The 24,601-nt window shown below is 35.8% G+C and overlaps 1 protein-coding gene across 1 annotated transcript in view; it reads right to left on the reverse strand.

The window, feature by feature from the left end:
* Nucleotides 1-336: 336 nt before the first annotated feature.
* The window catches only part of LOC133515978 (homeotic protein ultrabithorax), a 172,591-nt gene continuing 148,326 nt past the window's right edge, over nucleotides 337-24,601 (reverse strand). Inside the window, exon 3 of the mRNA XM_061848634.1 lies at nucleotides 337-3,141. The gene's annotated coding sequence lies outside the window, so the exon portion shown is untranslated. The remainder of the gene's footprint in view (nucleotides 3,142-24,601) is intronic.

The following is a 24,601-nucleotide window of genomic DNA, read 5'->3' on the forward strand; positions in this document are numbered from 1 at the left end:
TGCTGCAGATTTTTTTTTGCATTTTTTTTTTCAATTTTTTTTTTTAAATTAAATGCAATGAAATTCGTCACTAGGCACCGTACTTTTTATCGCTCGCATGAGTATGAGTATGAATATGAGTTTAATTTTATTGCTAATGTTAACTTGATAGCTCGCTAACGTCTTACCGTGCGATAAAAAATCCGATGCCTATTCATCACTGTTGCCTGAAACGCAAATTTTATATGAGATCTTTTATTGTATGTCATTAAATAACATACTTACGTATTGCAGTACTTTGACGAGTATACATATTGATAATGTAAAGGTGTCAGGTTTTACAAATGAAAGCAAGTATTTACAGTAACAGAATTTTAATGCAGATCCATCTCGCACTATAGCCGATATTGTACAAAAATTATAATATCGCTTTTTGTTTATATACGTAAATAGGTAATATAATGATATTACACAACTTTTCACACAGTTACAATCATGAAACACAAACATTTAATTCATTTTCTACACTATCCCCTCAAGGTTTAAGTATTTCTCTTCGTTTATAGCTAATTTATTATTAATAATTATATTACATTACAATAATGGGCCTACCTAGTTACGTATGACAAATGCTTTGTTAAGGACAAATTTACGTATAATATTCGTGAGCACGTTTCAAATTAAATAAATAAAAGACAAATCATTTACAGACGAAATTTATACGACATGCGATGAACAATGGGTTTCCGAACAATTAACACTTCAGCATGTTTAGGTCACAAACATCATAAAGTACTCGTGCTATTAAATTACAACTTTTAATAATAAATAGGACAAACCCACCTTTTACAGCCAACTATTCGGTGATACGTAGTTATTCTGTGATCAGTTTTGTTGTATTTTAGCCGAGTTGCCCGGTAATTTTTGCTTAAAACAATGTTTAAGAGTTATCACGGATATGGCTAATGGGGTGTAGTATGGTTTTAAGCAATAAAATTACCAGGTAGCTCGGCTAAAACACAATAAGACTGACTATCATCGAATAGCCAAGGTTTGCCCTATTACACAAAGCGATGTCTCTCAAAGCTAAAATATTTAAATTTAGAGTTTAAACCAAAGGGGATGTTAATAATATACTTTTATAAATAATCAGTTTACAAATAGAAATATTTACAAGATGAACAATACAAGAAAACTTAGGAGAGGATTCTTTCATTGCTCGGCGATAAAAAAACATTTACACATGTCACTACTAATGCCTCATTCAAACTCAATAATTAACAGTAACTAAGGAACTTCTAGAGGTAAACAGATGAACAATGACAGCTATAAAATGAATTTGGCACTTTGAAGACACGTAAAATAACTGAAAGAACCTCAACCTAACTTTACTCGATAACTAGATTAAAGAAGACAATTTTACGTATATGTTTATAGGAATCGAAAAATATTACAGCTAATGTATCTTAAAATAAATTATATTATCTTATGTTAGTCAGCTATTCGTATACTGGGCACAACTAGACTTGATTGTTGTCATTTCTCTGACTATAGATAAACTATTTCTCTAAGAATAAATTAAGCTATCGACTAATAAAATGGAATAAATTTTCATACTAAAGCTTTTGTAGTTACGTATATAGGAGTCTGGCGTGACGACGTTACAGCTTACACAACACCGATGCTATCGGTTACTGCTCCGGGATTTATTTCCAATGTTTATTACATTTACCATAACAGCTGCATAAGGAGGAACGATACTATCAAATTTCAAATTAAATTCTTAAGAAAACGCTACTAGTTTTCTGTTTACAAGAAAGAACATGTACTTTGTCACTAGATTCAAAACGAGATATCTTCACTACATTATCCTACTCGGTGTTTTAAGACATCAAAAGTAGAAATCTAAATGCTAAGAAATCTGATTTAAATTTAACATTTAAATTACGACGGATCGAGAGGATCCCATACGATTTTGCTTCTTTCGTCACTCCAGTATGTAATACTCATTATATTACACGGTTTATAAGCTGAAACATATCACTGTGTCTTAAAGTGTAATATGAACGTATACAGACGTTGTACATCAGATTTAGCTTACGAATACCTACAAACAACTTGCACTAATATATACATTAGAATATAAAATTTGTATTTTGCCCCCACCTCGTTTCAATGACAAAGATTGATTAACCTAAGAAGAATTAAGATGGCAAGTACAAAGTTTGTGGATGTTATCACGAAAAATGAGTAATTCTACAGCAAATAGGTATTCGTCACTGAGAGTTCTTATTATAACATATATGAGAATAGTAACTATAAAGAGCAGTTGGAGCCGATACGACTTGAAGTTTTGGCAGATAAAGTGCGATCCCGGTGAGCGATAGGGGGGCGATTCGCATGATAAATAAAAACACAATTCCATTTGAAGCTGGAAGGTGCGGCGCGGCGGCCGCGTCCGTGTACCTCAGCAGGCGTTCGAGATTTATATACGGAGATGCGGAACAATATATCACGGAATGGAACACGCGGGTACCGACCTAATCCTAGCATGGAACAGCCACCGAGCGATGGCACGCGATAGCAGATCACGGCCCGATACCGGCCCGCTCTCACGTCTTCACCCCGCACTCCCAACCCAGATGACCGCCCGATTTACCATTACAGCTTTTGAGACACACTGTTTACGTAACGTAAAAACTTAATTAAATATTAATAGATGCCACTATTTAAATCGTCGCCGGATTAACATAAATTCATACATTAGCCGAGCTAAGCGATAAATAAGCGGACACCAAACCGCGTATTTTTCATCCGAGCTTCATATAATTTATAGTCGACGATCATATCGCGACTGGTTCTTTTATTTGTGAAATAGTGATACGCGGAGTGTGCTCGGTAAGCGTTACTAACGGGAAATTTTGACTATAAATCTTCGGTAGTCGATTGCCTAAGCGTTCGTGTGGGTTGGCACAAAAATTTATTCGACAGTCAAGTTTGATATCTTGATCGCGCGACGTCAATGTGCTGGAAGTGCCAAGTGAATGAAGCGCATGATTAAGACGCATCTACTTTTGGTACCTATTGTTACAAGCAAACTGAAGTAAGTTAGACCACCCTAACACCTACCAAGCCACTGAAAACGCTCTACGCGACGACCACCTGAAACAAAAGGAAAAGCAAAATTAATAAAATGCCAATTATGCAAAACTAAAGTGCAATAAATAATTTTCACGCTGCAAATAATACGGGCGTCGAAGCGACAGGCGTGCGTTTGAGATAAAAATTGGTCGCTAGCATACATCATTCAGTTATCACGCAATTATGCATATAACAAATTGCATAAAGCAAGTAAATGCAAAGGTCGTTTATCAATGAGAGTGTTCGGCTTATCTCGTGGGCGACGCAAAACGACAAGGCACGAAAACGTGCTCGCCGATTGTTTGAAGGATTGATGTTGATGTATAACGATCGCGGACCTCGGCAATCACGCCCTTTCATCATGCTTGGGACAAATTCAATTTGTTTTAATCATATTATAAGTCACATCGCTTTATTTTTGTACCTATCTCTACGCTGTGGGATGTAACCTTTCCTAAGAGCCAAAGTGCAAAAATAAATGATATTTCTTAACAGGTAATTCCTTAAAATAAGAATGCCAGTCCCGGTTATCGGATAGCATCGACAAAACCTTTATAACCGAATCACAATAAACGCAATAAACCTCCATAAAGAAAGGGCAAACTTAAAATGCAAATAATTTCGCGCGAGCCCCATGGGCATGTTAAAACAGACCCGGCGTTCTAACAGCTTTTCATTATTTATCGCTTCAGCTCACGGAGGCTTTTTTTAGTTAAAGTTAATTCCTAGCGTAATGCGTATTTGATAAAACGTATCTCTGGCAGGCAGGCTCCGCGCCGGCGCTGAAATTAAGATGTAACATGATGCGAGAACGAGCAAGAGCAAGAGATTTATTGCTATACCACTTTGCATATGCTGATTTACAAAGACGGGGCATTCTATATAGAGAGGTCGCGGGTGTGATCGCGTCGTGTTTGGTGTACTTAAATGTTTTTAAATTCCGTTATTTTGCTTGTTTCAGATTTGTACTTACAGCAAGCTCCAAGCAGTTTATGGACACACATAAAACGTTATTATACAGTTATTTAAATAATAAATTATTCGAAATATTTTCTGAAATAACGCATGTATAGAAAAAAAAGAGAATCAAAAATTAGTAATTGCAACTGCTTCACTAGTTTTCAAAATGCTAACTGAAGCTAAATATGTAATATATGATTAGAAAACGCCAGTCATTTAGAAGATTGAATATAAAGATATGTTATTAAAGTTTAATACTGTTTTATTGAACATTTATTGTTTCACATGTTATACTTTGTACTTTAAATTGTATACCGTATATCTGCTGTTACCTATTCTTGTTTCGTACTCATGAGCTAGGCTATATAGCCCGTACTGCAAAACTCTTATGCTTATTATGACCGGCTTTTTGTCACGACTAGCCAACAAGGGTAAAATCTCACTCTTCACTCAAGGGTAGGTAAGACACAGGTAACTTTATTCCTAAAATACGTATATTCGTTCTCAATTACTCGTGTCAGTAAAATAAGGGTAGCAAAAGAACTTATATTCTATGATTTATAAAAATTATTAGATATCGTTCTTACCAAGCCATCAAATAATCCTGAAATCGACGTTGTATTAAATGAAATCGCGTCAACAGCTCTATAAAGATCCGCATTTGCTGATGCGGTCCGTTCTCTGCGACTGTCTGGCGATACGAAGTCAGCAGAAAGAAACATATACCAGCCAACCTACCTAAGCTGTTTTCATACAGAAATTGTTTGCGATACTCAGATATATGGAGTTAATAGGAAATTTCCTGTTCCCAATAATCAGTTGAATTGGTAAGCCAAAACATTTATTTAGTTAGATCAGTGTTTTTCATGTAATTTTTTTATACTATATTGATTACCGCATTTATGGTATTTTATACTTATCGAAAACAAGCAACTACAAATTAATTTTTTATCGAATATAGGTGTGTGAAAAGGCTTTGAAACCGCACGTGACTAGCATTGGGAATATAGCATAAACCTATTTGAAAGAGGAAGCCCTCGCCCAGCGTTGGGACATATATATATTACAATAATCAAGATTATTAATTAAATACCTTAACATTTTGTACAGTTAAGAGATAGCAGTCGAGACTTAGGTACCTAATACTTGACTAATACCTACAAGTGTGAAGTTGTTTCTCTTCCAATAAAATAAGTATGCAAAATAATTCCTCATTTATCTCAGCATGGAATCAAGTTGAATCAACACTACGTAACTTCATTTATAGGAACGACCAGCGGTCAAAAGAGTCGTGGAACCGACCTTCGTTCCACCATCTGTCTCAGCTAGACAAAGGAAGATCTAAGGCTTTTAGAAAAAGTCAAAGCGGTACAAAGAGCCTTCGCAAGGAAAGTAATAAAGAAGAGAGACGCCGACCGAATAATTGATACGATTATGTGTTACCACTACACAGCGGGCACGTAGCAGGGAGGTGCACACGGGAGGTTCTAGACGTGTCGCGGTAGAAGTGTTCGAGATAGAACAGTGTTCGATTTTTCTCAAATATTATAAGTTGGAACTTTAAAACAGATAAGATGTCGTGGTATATTGATGGCGGTTATCTGACAAATTAATTAGATGTCTCTCTGAAAGCGAAATTAATTAATAATCCTTTTTTAAAGTCGTAAAAATTTAAGTTGTCATTGAGATTGTGAGGACTGGTTAAAAACTGTTAAAAAGCACTTATTGTAAAATAAAAAATATATTGTATAGTTTTTACAGCCCTCATTCTGTATTGCCTAGTTTTTCAAGTGCCAGATGTGCGATCAATGACCCCATGATCTTATTTACTGCGAAACTGTATAGTCAAAACAAAACGGGACTTAAGTTTTTGTAAAAAAAAACGTAATATAACAACTGTTGAAACTCTTTTGTCTCTTAAAACTTAGGGTCTACCAGTATCAGCTAAAGATGCTCTTCGGTACAGTTGTGTCAAGTTGTGTAGTTGAGTGTGTAAAATATACAAATGATGTTATTGTTCTGTTATTTTTTGAAAAAAAAAAATCTAACTTTATTTGTTTACTATGGTTAAGAGAGAGGGGGTATTTTTGTGTGGTCGTCCATACAAAAAGAGAAAATATTTTTCCGCCTCTAAATATTTTCCATTTTCCATGATTTTTTAATATGTTGACATAATGTTAAAGTAGGTTTATAGGGGTTCCTTTTTCCGATATTTGCAATAAGTACAATTTTTTTTTTAAAAAGCGAAACCTATAAACCTAGAATATATTATGCTGAAGCGATCGACATCAAAATCAAGGTGATTTGTTAAGATTTACCAAGTGGAAACTGTTTATTCCCGAAATGGAATTTCATAGTATAGTTATTTCGGTAGGTTCGCAAAATTATTCTTCCCTCTTAATCATACCTATAGGCACAAATTCGGGAATACTACAGTTCTACAGACCAAATTGCAAGCCGCTTAGTTTAGCAAATATGAGTGAAAAATACAATTTAAGACGTGGTATCAAGAACAATGGCCCTCCCTTCGCAGCGCTCCGTCAAGTGCGAGCGGCCATAAATCGCGCAGGACGCGCAATTTGTTGAATTACAGCATGCGCCAGCCACCGGCCCGGCGCGAAATTAGCCCCACCGAGATAAATTGACGGCGGGCTGCTAAATAAATTATTTGGGAAAACCGAGAAAAAACGGCGTCTTCCCTTGATAAGGGTTGCGAGAAATAATGAATATCGACCTTTACTTGCTGCTCTCATTGTTCAAGTACTTATATGACTTAACTTGGGAGTGTTCTAGGTTGAGTCACATACGAGTAAGTGAAGAGGACGTGGTATCTAGGTTACTTTATTAGGGCTCAAAATGAAATGGACATTGTTGGCCGGCAAAATTGCGCTTTGGCTTGCTATTTTCATTATTATAAAACCTACTTTTGTGAATTACTAGGAAAACTTTAATGTTTTGGGCTTGATTTGTAGGTGAATATACCTGGAAGGAGAAAAGAGGAGGACTCATAATATAATGGCATGTTAATTAAAGCAAGAAATATTACTTTGCTAATCCGCAAGAAAATAACGTGTTAGTCAATCAGTGCTAACCCGCTATACTTACTTGCGTATTTTTACATGCAATTAATGTTCCCTAAATTTTAATAAATAATAATATATTATAATGTATTCAGTTGCCGGGTGTCAGACCGTCAACATCTCCAGCATCTCCTGAGGATGCCTCGTAGAGAGGCGAAACACGTGTCGAGTTTTGTACTTTTGGTGGTAGGTTGTTATATATATTTGCGTATTTTAACATTAATTGCATGTAAAAATACGCAAGTAAGTATGACGGGTTAGCACTGATTGACTAACACGTTATTTTCTCGCGGATTAGCAAAGTAATATTTCTTGCTTTAATTAGCATGGATTTCCGCAAAGTAACGCCTGATTCTATTAATTATAATGGCATGTATATAAATGGATGGTTATCATATGATGTTAAAACGTAGTAGCTTGTTTAAAACACACTTTCCTTACGGTCGCACGTTAAATGCACTACAAATAAGTAAACCGCTCGTAAACCTAGTTTTGAGCACAAGAAATACTTTACCTAGTCAAGCGCAGAATCTTAAAATATTATTTTATACACGCATAAACTTATTTTTCTTAAAACTAAACACTTGTAAACTAAACTAACATGATTTACGAGTATACCACTAACCTCAGCTTTACTGCACTTGAACCGAGTACTTACTGGAAAAGCTACCGTTTTATCGCCACTTAGATCACAGATAGCGTTTCGCCGCTGACCTAGTCGACGAATTCCGTAATTAAGCGTACGATTATCACATTTTTACATTTCCACGTTATTTTCTCACGGTTATGAAAGTAATTAGTATATTTGGCAACACGTGGTTGACATTAACACGAATGTTCGGACGCTTTCTATACCTTTTAATGAGTCTTAAAAACTAACAGGTTTTGACGATCTCTGGCCTAGTGGGTAGTGACCCTGCCTATGAAGCCGATGGTCCCGGGTTCAAATCCTGGTAAGGGCATTTATTCGTGTGATGAGCACGGATTATTGTTCCTGAGTCACGGGTAATTTCTATGTATTTAAGTATTTATAAATATTTATATATTATATATATCGTTGTCTAAGTACCCACAACATTATTGAGATTACTGTGGGACGTTAGTCAATTTGTGCAATAAGTCCTTTAGTATTTATTTAAAAAAAAACAAGTATAGCCTATCCGATTTCTAAGATCAAGTTCGCCATACGTTTACTATGGCGTACTTGATCTTAGAAAAACGGACAAGCTATAACTACTTAGAACGAATTTTGATGAATAAAAAGAAGGTAAATAAAAGTATTTTATAATCAGATTACGGTCAAGTAAAAATATTTAAGATAAAATAATAATTAATTCGATAACGGATTTAAATTAAATAGCGGATTTCAGAAAGTTTTTATATAAAATCAGAGTTATTAATAAAACGGTTAAACAATGATAACTCAGATAACAATTAAAAACATACAAGATAAGATTACACAAATATGTAAATATATAATATCCTTTTACAATAGAAATATAAGAACAGCACATGGAAAATATTGCGCTCAACGGATTTTAATTTCCTAAAAATAAACCAACATTTCCACAGGACATTATTCTTCCAGATCTCAACTCAAAAGGGTTGTAACACCCTTTTCTTTCAGCGGGATTAATCTTATTTGTATGTATATTCGAGATTTAGTCGGCAATAAGAAAGACGCATAGGTGGGCTTACAGGGATACATTGTGACTACGTCAGTCTAAAAAGGCCCAAGTTATGGTGAGCGCTTAACTCCATGTGATGTTTTTCAATTGTTCGGACGAGGGCCCGGACTGTCTCAGCCTCCCCTACAAGCAAGATTTTATTACATTCGTTAACGCATATTAGATTAATGCGTTAATATTTTATTTGTCTATGCTAATGAACATTACGAAAACCACACAAGCTACACTACACAATGTTAATTTTTAAACTATAAAAAGTAAATTGAGCCGTCGCGGTTAACGGGCGATGAACACTTAATATTTGGACGTTTATGGTACGGAATGAAATTTTATTGCTTTAAGATGCTACATAAACAAAAACCATGATTATCACCTCGTTAAACCATTAATGAAGGAAATAAAATGCGCATTAAATGACATAGCTATTGTCAGTCATTAGGACAATGGCATCATTCATTTTTAAAAGTTTAAACGCATATATTTATGTAGATATGTCGTGGCCAGATCTTAAAATTGATCATTTAGTGGTGTAATAATTATTTTGATTCATGAAATAATCGGTTGGCCACGTCACGAAAAAGTCAAACCTTATCATGAAGAAATATCAGATCAAAATCTACCCACGACATTACTACAATATTTTCAATGGAAAAAGTTTTTGATACATTTAACATTTTAAGATAGTTAATTGTTGTTTGAAGATTATTATTAGGTATACTGCCTTCTATGCATCTGCATCATGGCCGCTTTGTGGGGAAGTCGAATCGAAAGAAAATATTCCGATACGGGATTCCATCTTTGAACCGTGTGGGGATGGTTCCACCCCGCTACCTGCGTGCCCAGTCGTCCGCATCCCCTCCGCGACGCACATATCAACGTTACAATGGACACTGACTACAAGTTTCATTACAATAAACCAAACCTATATCGACCACATTTTATTTCTTAAATTATGCTTATTCAGAACTTAATAGCTACTCGTATTTGGATAGAACATATATTTTGTTAGAGACCAATTTGCCGACTTTGCGTACTATTCGACCAAGTTTCGAATATCTGTTACACCTACTTATGAAGGAAAATTGCATAGTTAATTGTATCGACCATTCCATTTATTTCATAATAAAAATGCGATCATAGGCTAGATTTGCTTTGCTAAAATACATACACTAATGAGCAACAGAACTTAGCAAACATATCCTTTACACTACGACCAGTTTTTATAATCAATGTGACTCACAATAGTACACATATTAGTGTGGCTGAACATTCGGTATTCGGACTAAACCACTATTTGTGATCGAGTATCTAGTGGTCAAATGAATATAAAAATGTTTGCTCGCAAAAAGTAACTAAATTCCCCTTGTCACAAACAAATGAAGGATAAGTATGGAAAACACACTAAGAAAATCCGAAAAACTGATTTTGCATTCTAATACAATTTGCTTAGTAGATGTGTAAGTATAATAAAGGGTATAAAGGAGGTTTTTTCCGACCCAATCCGCCCCCCGGCCGAGTAATATATCAGGATTTTGCGACGGGCGAAGCTAAAATTTTGGACGCTTTAAGCTGGACGTAAATTTCACAAAACATGACACGGCAGAAAAAAACGTACCAAAAAGTTACTTCAAACATTTGCTTGTGTAACCTAAGTAGGACGAATAAACGAATGGAACAAACGGAAATTCGGTATTCAAATAAATGGAAATGTGTGAAAAATTAATTCTGATGCTATTTTGTCCTTTTAATCCGTTAGTGCTGTGCACGGTTTGTCTGTACCAGGGTTTTTATTACGTGCAAAACATCGTTTGATAGTGAGCATCTACGATAAACTGTTTTAAAAGTTTCTAACAGCTAGATTGCAAATTTCAAGAGCCACTGATTGATATAATACGTGCGGGAAAAGAAGAGTGGTGGAATATAAGGGAAGCAATACGAATGTAGTCATAGGAAGTGAATGTGGTTATAGGGTGAATCATAGAATATTCATGACATATAAATACCTATCTACTAGTTTTAGCCCGTCTGCGTGGAATGGTTGATAAAATCTATCCTATTTCCTGAGGCCCCGAACCTCAAATTATCTCCATACCAAATTTCATTTTAACCGGTTCAGCCTTTTAAGCGTGAGAGACGGACAGGCAGACAGACAGAGTTACTTTCGCATTTATACTATTAATCGAATTTAAACGTGACACATACTAACATTAAACTAATTCTACGGTTTACACCCACGAGATTTTACGTGTTCTATTAAGTTGAAAAAAAAAACCGGACAAGTGCGAGTCAGACTCGCCCACCGAGAGTTCCGTCCTTTATAGTATTTTGTTGTTATAGCGGCAACAGACACAATACATCATCTGTGAATTTCAACTGTCTAGCTATCACGGTTCATGAGATACAGCCTGGTGAGTGGTGGCAGATGGATGGACAGCGGAGTCTTAGTAATAGGGTCCCGTTTTACCCTTTGGGTACGGAAGCCTAAAAAGGTTATTCGTAACTAAGATTGCTTTAAGTAAACATACATCTACTACGCCCAATTTGTATTGACCAACACTCAACTCCACAATGTTTCATCAGGATAAAGTGAGCAAGTGCGAATGCACTCCTTGCAAGTCTTGTTAGGGCGTTAAGTGCACCCGAAATAGCCTGCCTAATGGTTGTGCATACCTAGGTGCGTTGACAATGCACCCCGCTTCGTGCGAGAATCTCACGAGAATTTTAGAATAGAACTGTTAAATGTACACGAGAATTGTGGTTGAGTATATGCGGGTAGGTAACTTCTTGATCCTTAACCTTTGGTTTGTATTTATTATGTTTCCCTAATATGTGATTACTTTGAACATAAGTTTTACCAGAGACTAGTAAATATTCAAGATGGGCAAACTCGATATAACAAGTTCCACTTTTGCGATTATTACTGCTCTAAGCTAATTGAATCAAGATAATAAATAGCAATGAGAGTGGCAGTTCTCATACGCAAATAACTAAAATGTAAAAATAATATTTATAGTCATCTACAACATTAACGATTCTGCGGGTTTGTATGGGGGTTGGCAGTCTTCTTTACTTATTGTGGTGAGTTAGGTAAATTATCAAAGCAATCCATCTATAAAAAACAAGATACATACCTATTTTTTACTGTATTTTTATGATACAGGAGACAATTGAGCAGACGGATCACCTGATGGTACGCGATTACCGCCGCCCATGGACACCCGCAGCAACAGAGGGGTTGTAAGTGCGTCGCCGGCCGTTAAGACGGGAGTACGCTCTTTGCTTGAAGGGTTGAAGGCTTTTCTATTCTTAAACACGGATCCGTAGCTAACAGTTAAGTAGTAAAAAGTTTCTGCTATTAATTGATCCCACTTAGGAATCCGTACGCTGTGTAACCATATTAGCAAAGGTATAAGAATAAATAGCTCAAAAAAGAAAGCATGGTCGCACGTCGCTAACATTAAGGCCGAAAATAAAATTAATCTATTTGAAGTGAGAGTTCAGCGAATGCTTTAAAAAGTTCCGCGTCCGCCGACAGCTATGTGGCGAGTTATAGTTCGGATAATTGGACCGTTGATTTAAATATTCATTGGTAACATCGGTTTTCGGGAGTCACCTATATGGGAGTGTTATTTACGTGCGCACGATTGCGTTATTGCGTTCTTTGTGAAGAGTGATGTATGGTGGAAATTGATTAAAAATTGGATGATTATACACAGTTTATAGTTTTATATCGCATCTACGAATAGATTTTCTGGCTATTGATTATATGTGGTTTGTAACTAGCATTGATTAGATATTCTAACTTACCTTTCGTATTTTTGAATGTATCATATTGATAACACTCAAATGGCAAATACCTACGTATAAAACAAAAACTGGTTTGGTCTAACATACTCGTACAGATGAATGAATGATTGTGGCAGCGAAAAACGGTACCTTCGAAACGGTCTGCCGGTCACTTACGGCCATTATGGAACTGGCAGACGAGTGGTTTCTGAACCTACATATAGATTCCTATCTGTTGCCACCAATCTCATCTTTGTATCAGATGACGTAATTTCACTGTTTTTTGTAACCGGAAGTGGTACTTTTTTTCGTGCTTTCGGCCAATTCTAATTTTTTTACTACTATTTCCAAACTTAGCATCATTTTTATGAATTGTTGCCATCCTTGTATCAGATGACGTAGCAGATCATACGGTCCCCGCCCGAACTATTAGTGAAATTACACAAAAGTGGGATGGTGTAAGTGGCCCTTACAGACTTTAAGCTACGTCTGTAAGGGCCACTTACACCATCCCACTTACCCGGGGTTAACCGGTTAAACCGCTAACCCAGTGTCAGATTGTACTGGTAGCCTTGGTAACTCCGGGTTTAACCGGTTAACCCCGGGTTAGTGATTGGTGCAAGTGGCCCTAAGTAGGTTAAATTTAGAATTCCCATCTATTCTAAATTTGAAATGACACTAACGTGTCATGTAGCTATAGTATCTATATAATACATATTTACATATACGAGTATTATTGTTGTGTGCGCGGCCGCTATGGAAATGAAACCTAAGTATACCTTTTTCCAGAAATCATTCTGTAAAGAAGTAGATTTGATGGTGGAAGTTTGTATAAGAGACGATTACCTACTGAAGCTACGCCAACGAAGTCAAGCTTGTATATTTATTAAGTTAATTATTAGGTCGCACAAACTATAAACAAAAGGTGCTCATAATTATTACAAATTACAATTTCAAGAGGCAGCTTATTAAGGAAATTTAATTAACTAAAGCAAGTAAACTAGGCAATAAATCCTAAATCCCTACTGGGAGAGTTGGATAAGATCTTAGTCCTTCTAAAATGGAGTTAGGTTTACATAACTTAGGTCGTGACGCAGGCATGATGTAACTACGAGTATGTGAGCTAATGGATATTTAAAAGTTTTCGCTAATGGAAAACTGTGTTTCTTTAGACTAAGGAGGACCATGTAAAAAATGCATCAACTGCGCTATTAAAAGGCTTCATCTTTTATCATGAAATAATGTAGGATTGGGAAGCTAACTAATTCAGCGAAATATTAGGTGACGTCAATGAATGCTATTTGATATTAAAAAAAGCTGTTCGCGTCCGTAGAGTACTCTCATGTTCAAATATCACGCGAGATGGCGTTGTACCAAGAGCGGCGATTTCTACATCGCGCTATTAAAATGTTTATATGGATTGTATATAAAAGTCTGGGATTATTTTGTGACTGATTGTTTATTTTCATAGTCAAACCTTCATTACAAAAGTTATGTTGGTATTCTATAAGGTAACAAGCAAGTGACGCATTTAAAAAGCTACATTACAGTACATATGGGGCTACTTTATAGCACTAGTGCGAGAAGTAGCATATTACGTTACTGTGTCGAACATTTAAAGGGCCATATGTACTGTAAAACGTTGTACGATACATGTGCGAATAGGTAATTCGCAACTCGTGTCGATTTAAAACACTCCCTTCGGTCGTGTTTTAATTTATCGCCACTCGTTTCGAATTTCCTATTTTTCGCACTTGTATCGTAATGTACTATTTTAAGGAGAGAAACTGGTGAACCCTAAATAATCTTCAGCATACGATAACTTCGACTGAATAATTAAGTTGTACAACATACAAAATAAACGACCCCGAAAAAATTGTTGCCAAATATTGGAACGAGAAAAACTATTTAATCCGAAAAGTTCAGTAGTTTGGTACAGAGTACAATAAATCAGGAACTCGCATGCCCCGATGCCAAGGAAATAAGATCGACTTGGCAACCACGGCACAGACGTGGCTGCGGATGCATAATCTGTCACTGTTTATTATCTGTGCTGCTTCCAGACTGAGTGTGTTACTTCTGTGAGTAGATATAAGTATTCTACACTCAAGATCATTGCAAGTATTTTTATTAAGAAGTTTCACACAGAGTGACCGCAAGCGTACGTACGCACGATAACGTCTTGTTTTATGCACGTTATAGGACACATTTAATCACAGTAATTTCAAAATTGTTTAACACAAAGTGTTGTTGTTTATGGTGCATTTGCAGTTAGATACCTAATATATTAATAATTCAGCCTATATGCGTCCCACTGCTGGGCACAGCCCTCCTCTCATGTTCGAGAGTGTTTGGGCTGTAGTCCCCACGCTGGCCCAATGCGGGTTGGGGTCTTCACATACACCGTTGAATTTCTTCGCGGATGTACGCAAGTTTCTTCATGATGTTTTCCTTCACCGAAAAGCTAGTAGTGAATATCAAATGATACCTATATACTTAATAATACCTATTATAATTTGCTTTGGAACTCCACGCCTAGAAAATAAGTCTTTCGGCCCGATTCGATGCATGATTAAGACACGTTTAAGATCTTGGAAAGATCTTGAAAAGATCGACAGCTAAACGACATGTCAAAATTGATGTTTATTTCAATTTCGCTGTGATCCCAATAACATCTATCTACGATATTTCTAACGTCAAAGTGACACTGGTTCCCCGAATCAAGCTGCTTCTGTCAACTACACGACATACAAACGATATCTAAATGACAACTTATCTAAACCAGAACTTATCGTTATCGTTAATCGTATCTCATTCTTCGAATCGGGCCGTTTGAATCTTTGAATTTTGAAACAAAAATTTACCTAGGTATTTTAAGTGCCTACTCCTCACCTACTTCCTAGGTAATGTTCTCAATGAAGAATATAAATCAATGTAAAAGAAGTTTAAAATTATGACACTATTGTGAACGATTTTTCCCGAGTTGCGTGTACAAGACGCTCCCAAGCGTCAACAAAGTAATGCTAAGTAGCCCTGTAAACGCTAAAACGCAAGACGAATCGATCTAGGCTGCGATTAACAACTTTTTGTGCAGTGAACAGTTAACATAATTATACGTTTAATTATCAGATTTGATTCAACAATAGACTGTGTTAACAGCTACTAAGAAATTACGACTCTCTTCCAGTGATCAATGATTATTCTCACATTTTACGACAATGGATATTCAAGTTGACTACAAAAACTGACATGACACATGATGTATGGTTTAAAAGCAAGTCCCTAACTATGAAGAACGACTACTTAAAGCGAGCAAAACTTTTAGGTAACAAGATACAAGTTTTCTTTGCGTACAGGCACTACATAAAGTACGACTTGCAATAAAATCTCGCTCGACTAACGCAAACAATAAAATTATTTATTTGAAGAAAATTCTAGCAGTAACAAGATTTCGGTAAAGCAATTCGTAGAAAATAATAACTGTTCGCTCGTAAAACACTCGCGGCTCTCGAATGCGATCTATCTCTTTCAAAAGTAAGAGAAAAATATGGTTTAAGAAGGGGAGGAACGTTGTCTCTCGAAACTGCAGAAATAATTGCTCAAAAGGGGAGACAATATTTTCTCGAGTAGGGTTACCACTTATTTCGGGGTGCAGCTGAGACTTCAGGCATTTACAATTTCCCAAACATCTCGGAGTAATTTACAATCCTTCATTCCGAAGCACGCTAGGGTGACCATCCAAAACTATTTCCCGGAAAGCTTCCTAATCCCGAGATGGCTCTTTATTACATCAAATCACGTGATCTTACAATAAACCATTTTTCATCGGAATTATTTATGGAGGACCCGTGTGTGGACTTTTCCTTTTTTTTCCTCGTTCCTAAGAAAAATAACAATCATGACCATTGATCAACGTCAGCGGGCCTCGTTACCGAAATCACGTTTATCATAGATCACATTTGTCCAAGGCTTTAGGTATCACTCGGGTAGAGAACGGTGTAACTTCCGCGTTCAGATCGATCGAATTGCAACCCTTTTAGTAAATAATGAGGGTAGGTATTTGAGTGACGGCGGGAAAGTATTAAGGCGAAATTATAAGGAAGGTAGTATAGAGAAGAGTCGCGAGCCACACACGACGAATTACGAGCGAGGCCGGGACACGGGTTGAGTTATATGACCGCCATATATATTTTTTCCATAAAATATTTCTAGCACTACGCAAGAATATAATTTTAGCTCCATTTAAAGATAACTAAATAGGTCTTATATAAATAATATTTGCCATAAGTAAGAGTGAACCTACATTAGAAATTGGAGATTTATTCAGTTGCTTAAAGAATGTTTAATTATAAACTTCAAATAAATTAAAAACTTAGCATCTAAAGTATGTAACTATTATCTAGGAATATTCACATAAGATGGCGCCTGGGAGACGCAATTTGTCAAAAGCGAACAAACAGCACAGAAACAGTTCGGTTGACAAGTTTATGGCGAAGCTCCGCAGCTAAACGAATTGCTACTTTTATTTCAAACAAACGAAATGTGCGATACAAAAGCGAAGTTTTAAAACTTACGTTTGCTGAAATTATACTACAGTAAGTACCTACTTATTAGGGAAACTGTCGTTTATCGATAAACGGTGAAACGTCAACCAAAAACTGAAAATGTATCAAGATGTCATGTATAGTATTCAACCTATGTAGTATGCCAACTCAGCTGAAGTAGGTACAGCTACTGGCCGGTGACACAAAAAGTTATATAAAAACTATAACTGACATAGGTAATACTTTAGTGTTATTAAATATAAACCAGCACAATTATACAAATTAAAACATTCAGTTAAAAATTTAATTAAAATTGTTCCCTAATAAGGACAGCAAGGAGCTTCCACCAGGCTGCCAGGCCTCTACCAGCAAGATGACCCGCAGGCACCGATAAGCCAAGCTAATTTATGTAGTTTAACATAGCACACATGTTTATACAGTCCACTGGCTATGGAAGGTAGAGGCAAGAAACAAAATCTCCATATACCAAAAAGTGTCCGACAAAAAACCATAAATAGGTGGCGCAACAATACCTAGAATACTTGAGAAAAAAATCAAATCATAGAGAGCGCACTTCACTCCGTCAATAACGCCTAGGTTCTTAGCTACTCTAGCGCTACGCTGGAGAGATTTGGAACTATTATTTATAGCTGACAGGTGGACACTTTGGCAACAACTCTGCCTAAGGAGTTTCTGTTCCTTGCCTCTACCTTCCATACTAATTTTACGCCACATGTCAGATGCGGCCAAACGTCACGTCATTATTGTGATACATTTATTTAACATTTAATTGGCGTTTTCTAAAAACGCTTGACACTTGGCTAGATCCTCTGATGTCAGGTTTACCTACGGCACAAATATCACCACAGTCACTATGCCAGAATAAGATAACAGTAAGGTCGATAAGGATTTACTGTGTCAGTCATGCTAAGCTAACGAACTTAATTGACCGAGCATTAGCGAGTCTCCGTTTCAGCGTTTATATGTCCGAATATTCCTCTCTACATGTCGCAATTCTCAAGCGATTCTCTTGATTTTCTGATCCGAAATTTTCTGAGCAGGTTCGATGATTAAATATAATTTTATTGTCAATTCAGTTATTGGAAATACAATTTCAAAATCGAGGAGCCATACTTTTATTGAGTTTTAACGCTATGCTCGCGAGGTCTACAGCTCACAGAGCACATATATTAGGTATCAGACAGTAATCAATTAGTAGATTACATATAAACTAACTACCGACAGTATTGACTCAAACTATTACACATCTAAAATGAAAGATTGAATCGGAGATACCTAGAATCATCTTTTGACTCTTTAACATGGTGATTTGTAATATATTTCGTCTAGGTAAACATGAATTAGTAATTGTCACTGCACATAACTTAGACAAAGCTAAAAAAACCAGTCTGTCTAACTAAAAAACTCGCGATACATTTCCAAAATACTAAAAGACTACGGCACTGCGCACTTACATCGGTCGTATCAAACAAAAGTTTGGTCACGCTTAATGCCTTTACGACTGCCGGGGGTGACATAAAGAAAATGAAAAACATTTTGTATTATTCTTGTTGCGCTCTTACCCGCGTAACTTCAGCGGCCCTGGTTAGGCTTGGCGAGGATTGGCGATTTAATCCGTTTTTTTTTGCGATTTTTAGTCGAATCTGACTAGCAGTCGGATGACAAAGGTTGCTTAGTTTTATATATGATACGACGCATAATCAAGCATTATTTTTTATTTTAAAAGTATTTTAATGCCCATTGCATATAAAGTATAGTAAAACATTATTTATTTTGCCGCGGTGACTCATTTTTCAAATATTAGAAATAATTTAATAATAAAGAAATTAAAGATTCACATAGAATCAATGCCACTTTTCGGATAGGAACATAAATCGGAGGTTCGGATAATGTAATTAAACCATTAGTTTATAAAAATCTGACAAAATTTTACTTTTACCTCCCTTTAAGACACAAATATCTCATAAAAATATAAACGCAATAGGTCCATCGGCAGGACCATACATACGTCGGTACTCAGTCAGTAAATGAGGCTTTATAGAGCAGCAAAACCTTACTAGGTTAAAGTTGGCTCGATAGAAAATCATAAAAACATGTCTTATTTACATTTATTTTCAGATAAATAATAATTCCAATATTTATTTTATCGTTACCATGCATACTATAGCGGTATACCTAGTTTTAGTAATATAGCTGAGGGATGTGACGAGCAAAATTTTAAACAGAAGCATAATTATTTTCAGAGTTATTGAGGTAATATGTTAACACCTGCGCGATGGGTAGGTAAGGTAAGTAAGTAAGGTATATCTACCGCCGCACATTTCGCGCGACACGGCATATATATCTTCCTTCCTTCTATTTTTCATGCCTTTAGTTAGACCGGCTCTTAAAAGTCACAAAAGTCGATTGTGTGCGTCGGGCCTAAGCGCTCGCATCTCCCCGCTGCCGTCTGCTTAGACAAATATCTACACAAACTAGTTACGTGTCCGGACTGGGCTACACTAGCGTTTAATATTTATCGCCGCGTCTGTGATCCGTCTTCGTTGATATATCGGCGTGGGCTTTGTCTGCCCGTTACTTTACTTTTTAATATGTAATGTGTTATCAGGAGCGTTAGGTTAGGTTAGTACTTTAAACAAGCTGGCATATTTCTAAGTAAGACCGGTCTGGCCTAGTGGGTTCTATGAAGCCGATGGTCCCGGGTTCAAATCCTGGTAAGGGCATTTATTCGTGTGATGAGCATGGATATTTGTTCCTGAGTCATGGGTGTTTTCTATGGATTGACGAATTTATTATATATATACTTATATCGTTATCTAAGTACCCTCAACACAAGCCTTATTGAGCTTACTGTGGGACTAATATTGTCCCATAACATTTATTATGAAACTTGAAAAGTGCCTTTGATCTATGTAGTTGTGAACAGAAATGTATTCACAACTACATATTAAAATAGGCAAATTAGAATATGAAACGTGGATTTGTGTTAAGTAATACTAATAAGTTATTTCTGCATAGGTATAGATATTAATTCTAGAAAAATATGTTTATTCAATTCTGAGGGTTGCCAAAACTACTCAACTGAATGAATGTTTGTGAAATGCTCGCAATTCTACTCTCATCGATTAAATAATTAGTTATTAGGTAGGTTTCTCCTATAAATGACATAATTTAAAGCCAATTATTTGCTTGATAAAGTCAAAACTCAATGTTAGATCCAGTCACCGACTCAACACATCCAAGTCCCGGATGCTACACATAAATTAATTAAAATAAAAAACCCAAGTATCATTCCTTCATGCGTTGTTTTACTACCTAATTATTTTATTGTTTACCCCACTAAGTCAGCGACCTTTTAAAACAACTAACGGAGTGAACACACCACCTTACTATTTTTTAAATTTTACCAAAAACCACAACGGAGTATATGCATTGGAGTTCCGAGAGTTATTCGTCTTTTCTTAACTTTGGGGGAGTAGTGGTATGATATGAAAAATGCTAATGAATGAGGCAAATGTATACGTTGCTGATAACACTTACTTACTCGTACGCACCTAATTAGTGTTGAATGGTAGTGTTTTGAAAATATTCCGACGGAAGTTTGGGTAGATGGAGGGTAAAAATATTTTGGGCATTCAGTCTTAAATTATGATAATGAAAATTGTAAATAAGCTCTAGTTTTTAAACAGAGCACAACGGGAAAAACAATGAACTTTTTAAATACCTACCGATTTTGTTTACTTTTGACTTCCACCTATATTCTTTAAAATACTTATTACATACTTTAAAGCATTGTGTTAGATTTCAGTTAGGATGTAACCTATAAGGATTTTATACTTAAGTAAATTACATTATATAGGTAACTTACAGGTTGTTACTACAAACTTTAAGTAAATACTTATTATTATCATCAATATGAAACTGATCAAAAATAATTAAGAAATTGGTAAGATAGAAGTTGTGCCAACCCTACCGATACCGCCTTCCCTCGTGGAATATGGCGGCCTAAGTAATTACTTTATTAGTGATGTCAACGGCTTAAATAGTCGACTAAATTAAAATTTTTAGAAATAGACAATTCATCGACAAATTATAAATAAGGTTTCCAACCTTCACAGTCCCCTGGACGTATATCTCAATGATTGGTCAAACGTTACACGTTGTTTAGAACCGTGGCATGAATAAATCAGGGGGAAGAGGGGCGTATTGCAAAGGTTCAAAAAAAATTATAATTCTAAAAATAAAGTCTTAGATATAAGAATGTCTTACGTAGATACTTACAAGTTTTTTTGCACAACACTAAACTACACCAACTAAAACTAGTAAATTAAGCAGTGTAACAAGTACGTGATCGTACCAACACTGAGCACCCTCTACCTGTAGCGCTCCCCGTAATAACGCTTTACGACCATTACCTTTTAAACACGGATAACGCTTAAAAAAAAAAACAAAAAAACGACCAACAATTGCGTTAACGGTTTTAAAAAAGAGCACAATAGACCGTTGTTTCCGAATTGTGCAATGCGTTTTTTCTGCTTAACTAGAAATTGCGTTTAGAAATTTTAATTTAAAGAAAGCTATTCGAGTATCGTTCTAGGAAGGGATGGGGATGTGCCAAAAAGAGATAAAGTAGTTTTATTGATCTATACCGACGTTCGGCCCGCGCGAGTGTGAGTTGAATGAAACGAAGATAACTTGCCGCCCCAACTTCTCCGTCCTTGTTTATTGTACACAGTTTTGTGTATGTCCGTCCCGCTCGGGCCACGTGACCTAAGCAGGGTGTAGCTCACCCTACGGCGGCCATAACTTACTCATAGCGATAGGCGGTACGGTCGCAAAAAAACATGTCTACTTATTTTTAAAGTGCTCTTATTTTTCAGGAAGTAAATTTTTGTACTCAGTTCGCTACTGTTTTTTTTGCGAAGTTTCACAAATAGGTATTTAATTTTTAAAAACCTTATTTTTATACCTTATACGTTTTTCCTAGCTATCTGTCATTGTTTAAATGTGTACATACAGCTACATCCCAACCAATGTTTAAAAATAGAAAATAAATGATGAATTAAGTTACCATAAAGTACGCGCCGCCCGTATGGTCAGCAGAAAAAGTAATACCCTGTCCTTCAGTATTTTACTATAATAATAATACTAACTACCATTCCGTGATGGAAAAGACATACTAACCAAATAAATAAATAAAAAATACTAACTTCGTAAGTTAAAAATAACAATAACAAGTAAGATTCTTCATACGTCAGAAAAAATCCATAAGCAAGTCCGTATCTTTTTATCTGGCGCTGCTAGCAATGTGCGTGTCATAAATAACAGCCCCGTCTCCCCCTTATTAACTCCGCTCAATACACCCGGGTCCTATCTAATTCGGCTGTTGTCAAATTTTTAATTTGAAATCTGTCGTAGATGTACTAACCGCAGAGGAGTGGTTGGAAAATTAGGGTGGATTTTGAAAAAATGGCGACTTTGTACTTATTAGTGATTAACTTCATTAAAATAGTAGGTAAAGACATGTATAGAAACATAAACTTAGACTTAACTCAATATCTATAAATTAATATATTGTATATATCTAAATAATAATCGATTAAGACTTTTATATGTAATCTTTCTCAAATCGTTTTCTGAAATAAACAGTTTAAAAAACTTTTCTTTATAGGAATTGAATTCAGACAATATCGTTTCATCATCATCATTCAAGGTAAAAAAAAAAGATAAAAAAGAGTAGCAAACTTAATTTCAAAAGTGAGTGAAGTGAAAATGTTTACAGCAGTATTTAACACACTGTAAAATTTGTAACTTATAATATACCTATGAATGAAGGTTGGAGCTTCATTGTAAAAACATAATACAGATACATAGTCATAACAAGTAATAAATAATTTGAGTACAAATTTATCGTAATGACTTAATGAAGCGATCATGAACATAATAGCTACAATATCTTCATACTGCAAATAAACAGGTTTTATTACCCCAATAATGATTAAACGGTAGTAAAAAAAACACATCTGAATCACTCATTAACACGACAATCACAGATAATAAATAATAAAACGAGACAAAGTTCAATAAAACAATAAAACAAATCAAAACAATCGGGCCGCGGTCAATATTATCAGTTCTAAAATTAATTTAAATTGGTAGTAAAGCAGTGTACTTAATTTAAAGTGGTAGTAAAAGTTAATTTGTGTGGTAGTGACTCGGACAATCGCGGGAGGTGCCGATCGTAAACGACGACGATAATCGCGTCGTAAAACAAATAATTACGTACCAAGTCGGCTGCCGCGATACGCGGTGATTTTTTGCCTTTATCGCCCTGTCAAGGAGTTTTACCTTTATAACTTTATTGTAACTTTATTTACCAATAAGTTACAATCTACACGCTACTATTTTAAAAGGGGTTTTAGCTGTGTAATTATTAGGAAAGATAAATTGCTAGAACATGCAATTACCTGTAGAGAACAAATGACGTAATTTATAATGTCATTTCACTAAACATTTACCCTAAATTGATCTCTTATAAAAAAAATTGTATACGATTTTTTTAAATTAATTCATTAAATTATGCGGCAGAATTACCTAAGTTTTTCGGGTTGTAACTAATAAAAAAAATATTGGTTAATAACTGCATCTAATATAGTGATATTTGGGAAACCACCGAAAAGCTCCGGTGCCTATTAAGCCCACACAGCGCCATCTAGTAGCGAGTGGCTGAACTAGTCATAAAACAAGTTCTAGAATCAATAGGTATGGAACTTTTATTGTAGCTTTACGTGCGTCATTGTTTACGTTTAGACTCCAATTAAAGTTACAATACTTTTAGAAAACAACTTTTTACTTATGATTTCTGTTTCGTGATTGTATGTTTCTTTGAGTCCAGAAAATTAAAAAGCGGATAAGTAGTTATGTATTAACTCAGCGAACCTTAAGTAGAAACACAAAAGAAACGAATTAATATTACTAAAGAAGCGGATGCCTTACATTATCCCATCATCATCAGCTAAACGCTAAGTGACACGCGCCATCATGAATGAAGCTTTATAGCCCCATAAACCAACACTGGCGGCAATAAAGTGATTTATCCCATAAAATAACAGCTGATCGCCGTGATTACGCACAATACGAGCGAACTCATAATTTTACAGCCAATTTACAAACAATAAAAGTCGTTCTCTTGTCTTACACGCCCATTCGCCCTCCGATATCTCCATATTCTACGCTCGGTCGTAACTCGTAACGTTTATAACCCAATAAAACCATGACCTCCCTTGAAGTTCCCACAACTCATACCTGTGGTGTATAGATGGCGCGTCGCTCAAACTCGCATAGCGCCATCTGTGAGTACGAGCGCGAAGCTTTTTATGAGCCATTTGAGGTCGTCACGTCG

The sequence above is a fragment of the Cydia pomonella genome, chromosome 3 (genome assembly GCF_033807575.1).
Source record: "Cydia pomonella isolate Wapato2018A chromosome 3, ilCydPomo1, whole genome shotgun sequence".
Lineage (NCBI taxonomy): Eukaryota > Metazoa > Arthropoda > Insecta > Lepidoptera > Tortricidae > Cydia > Cydia pomonella.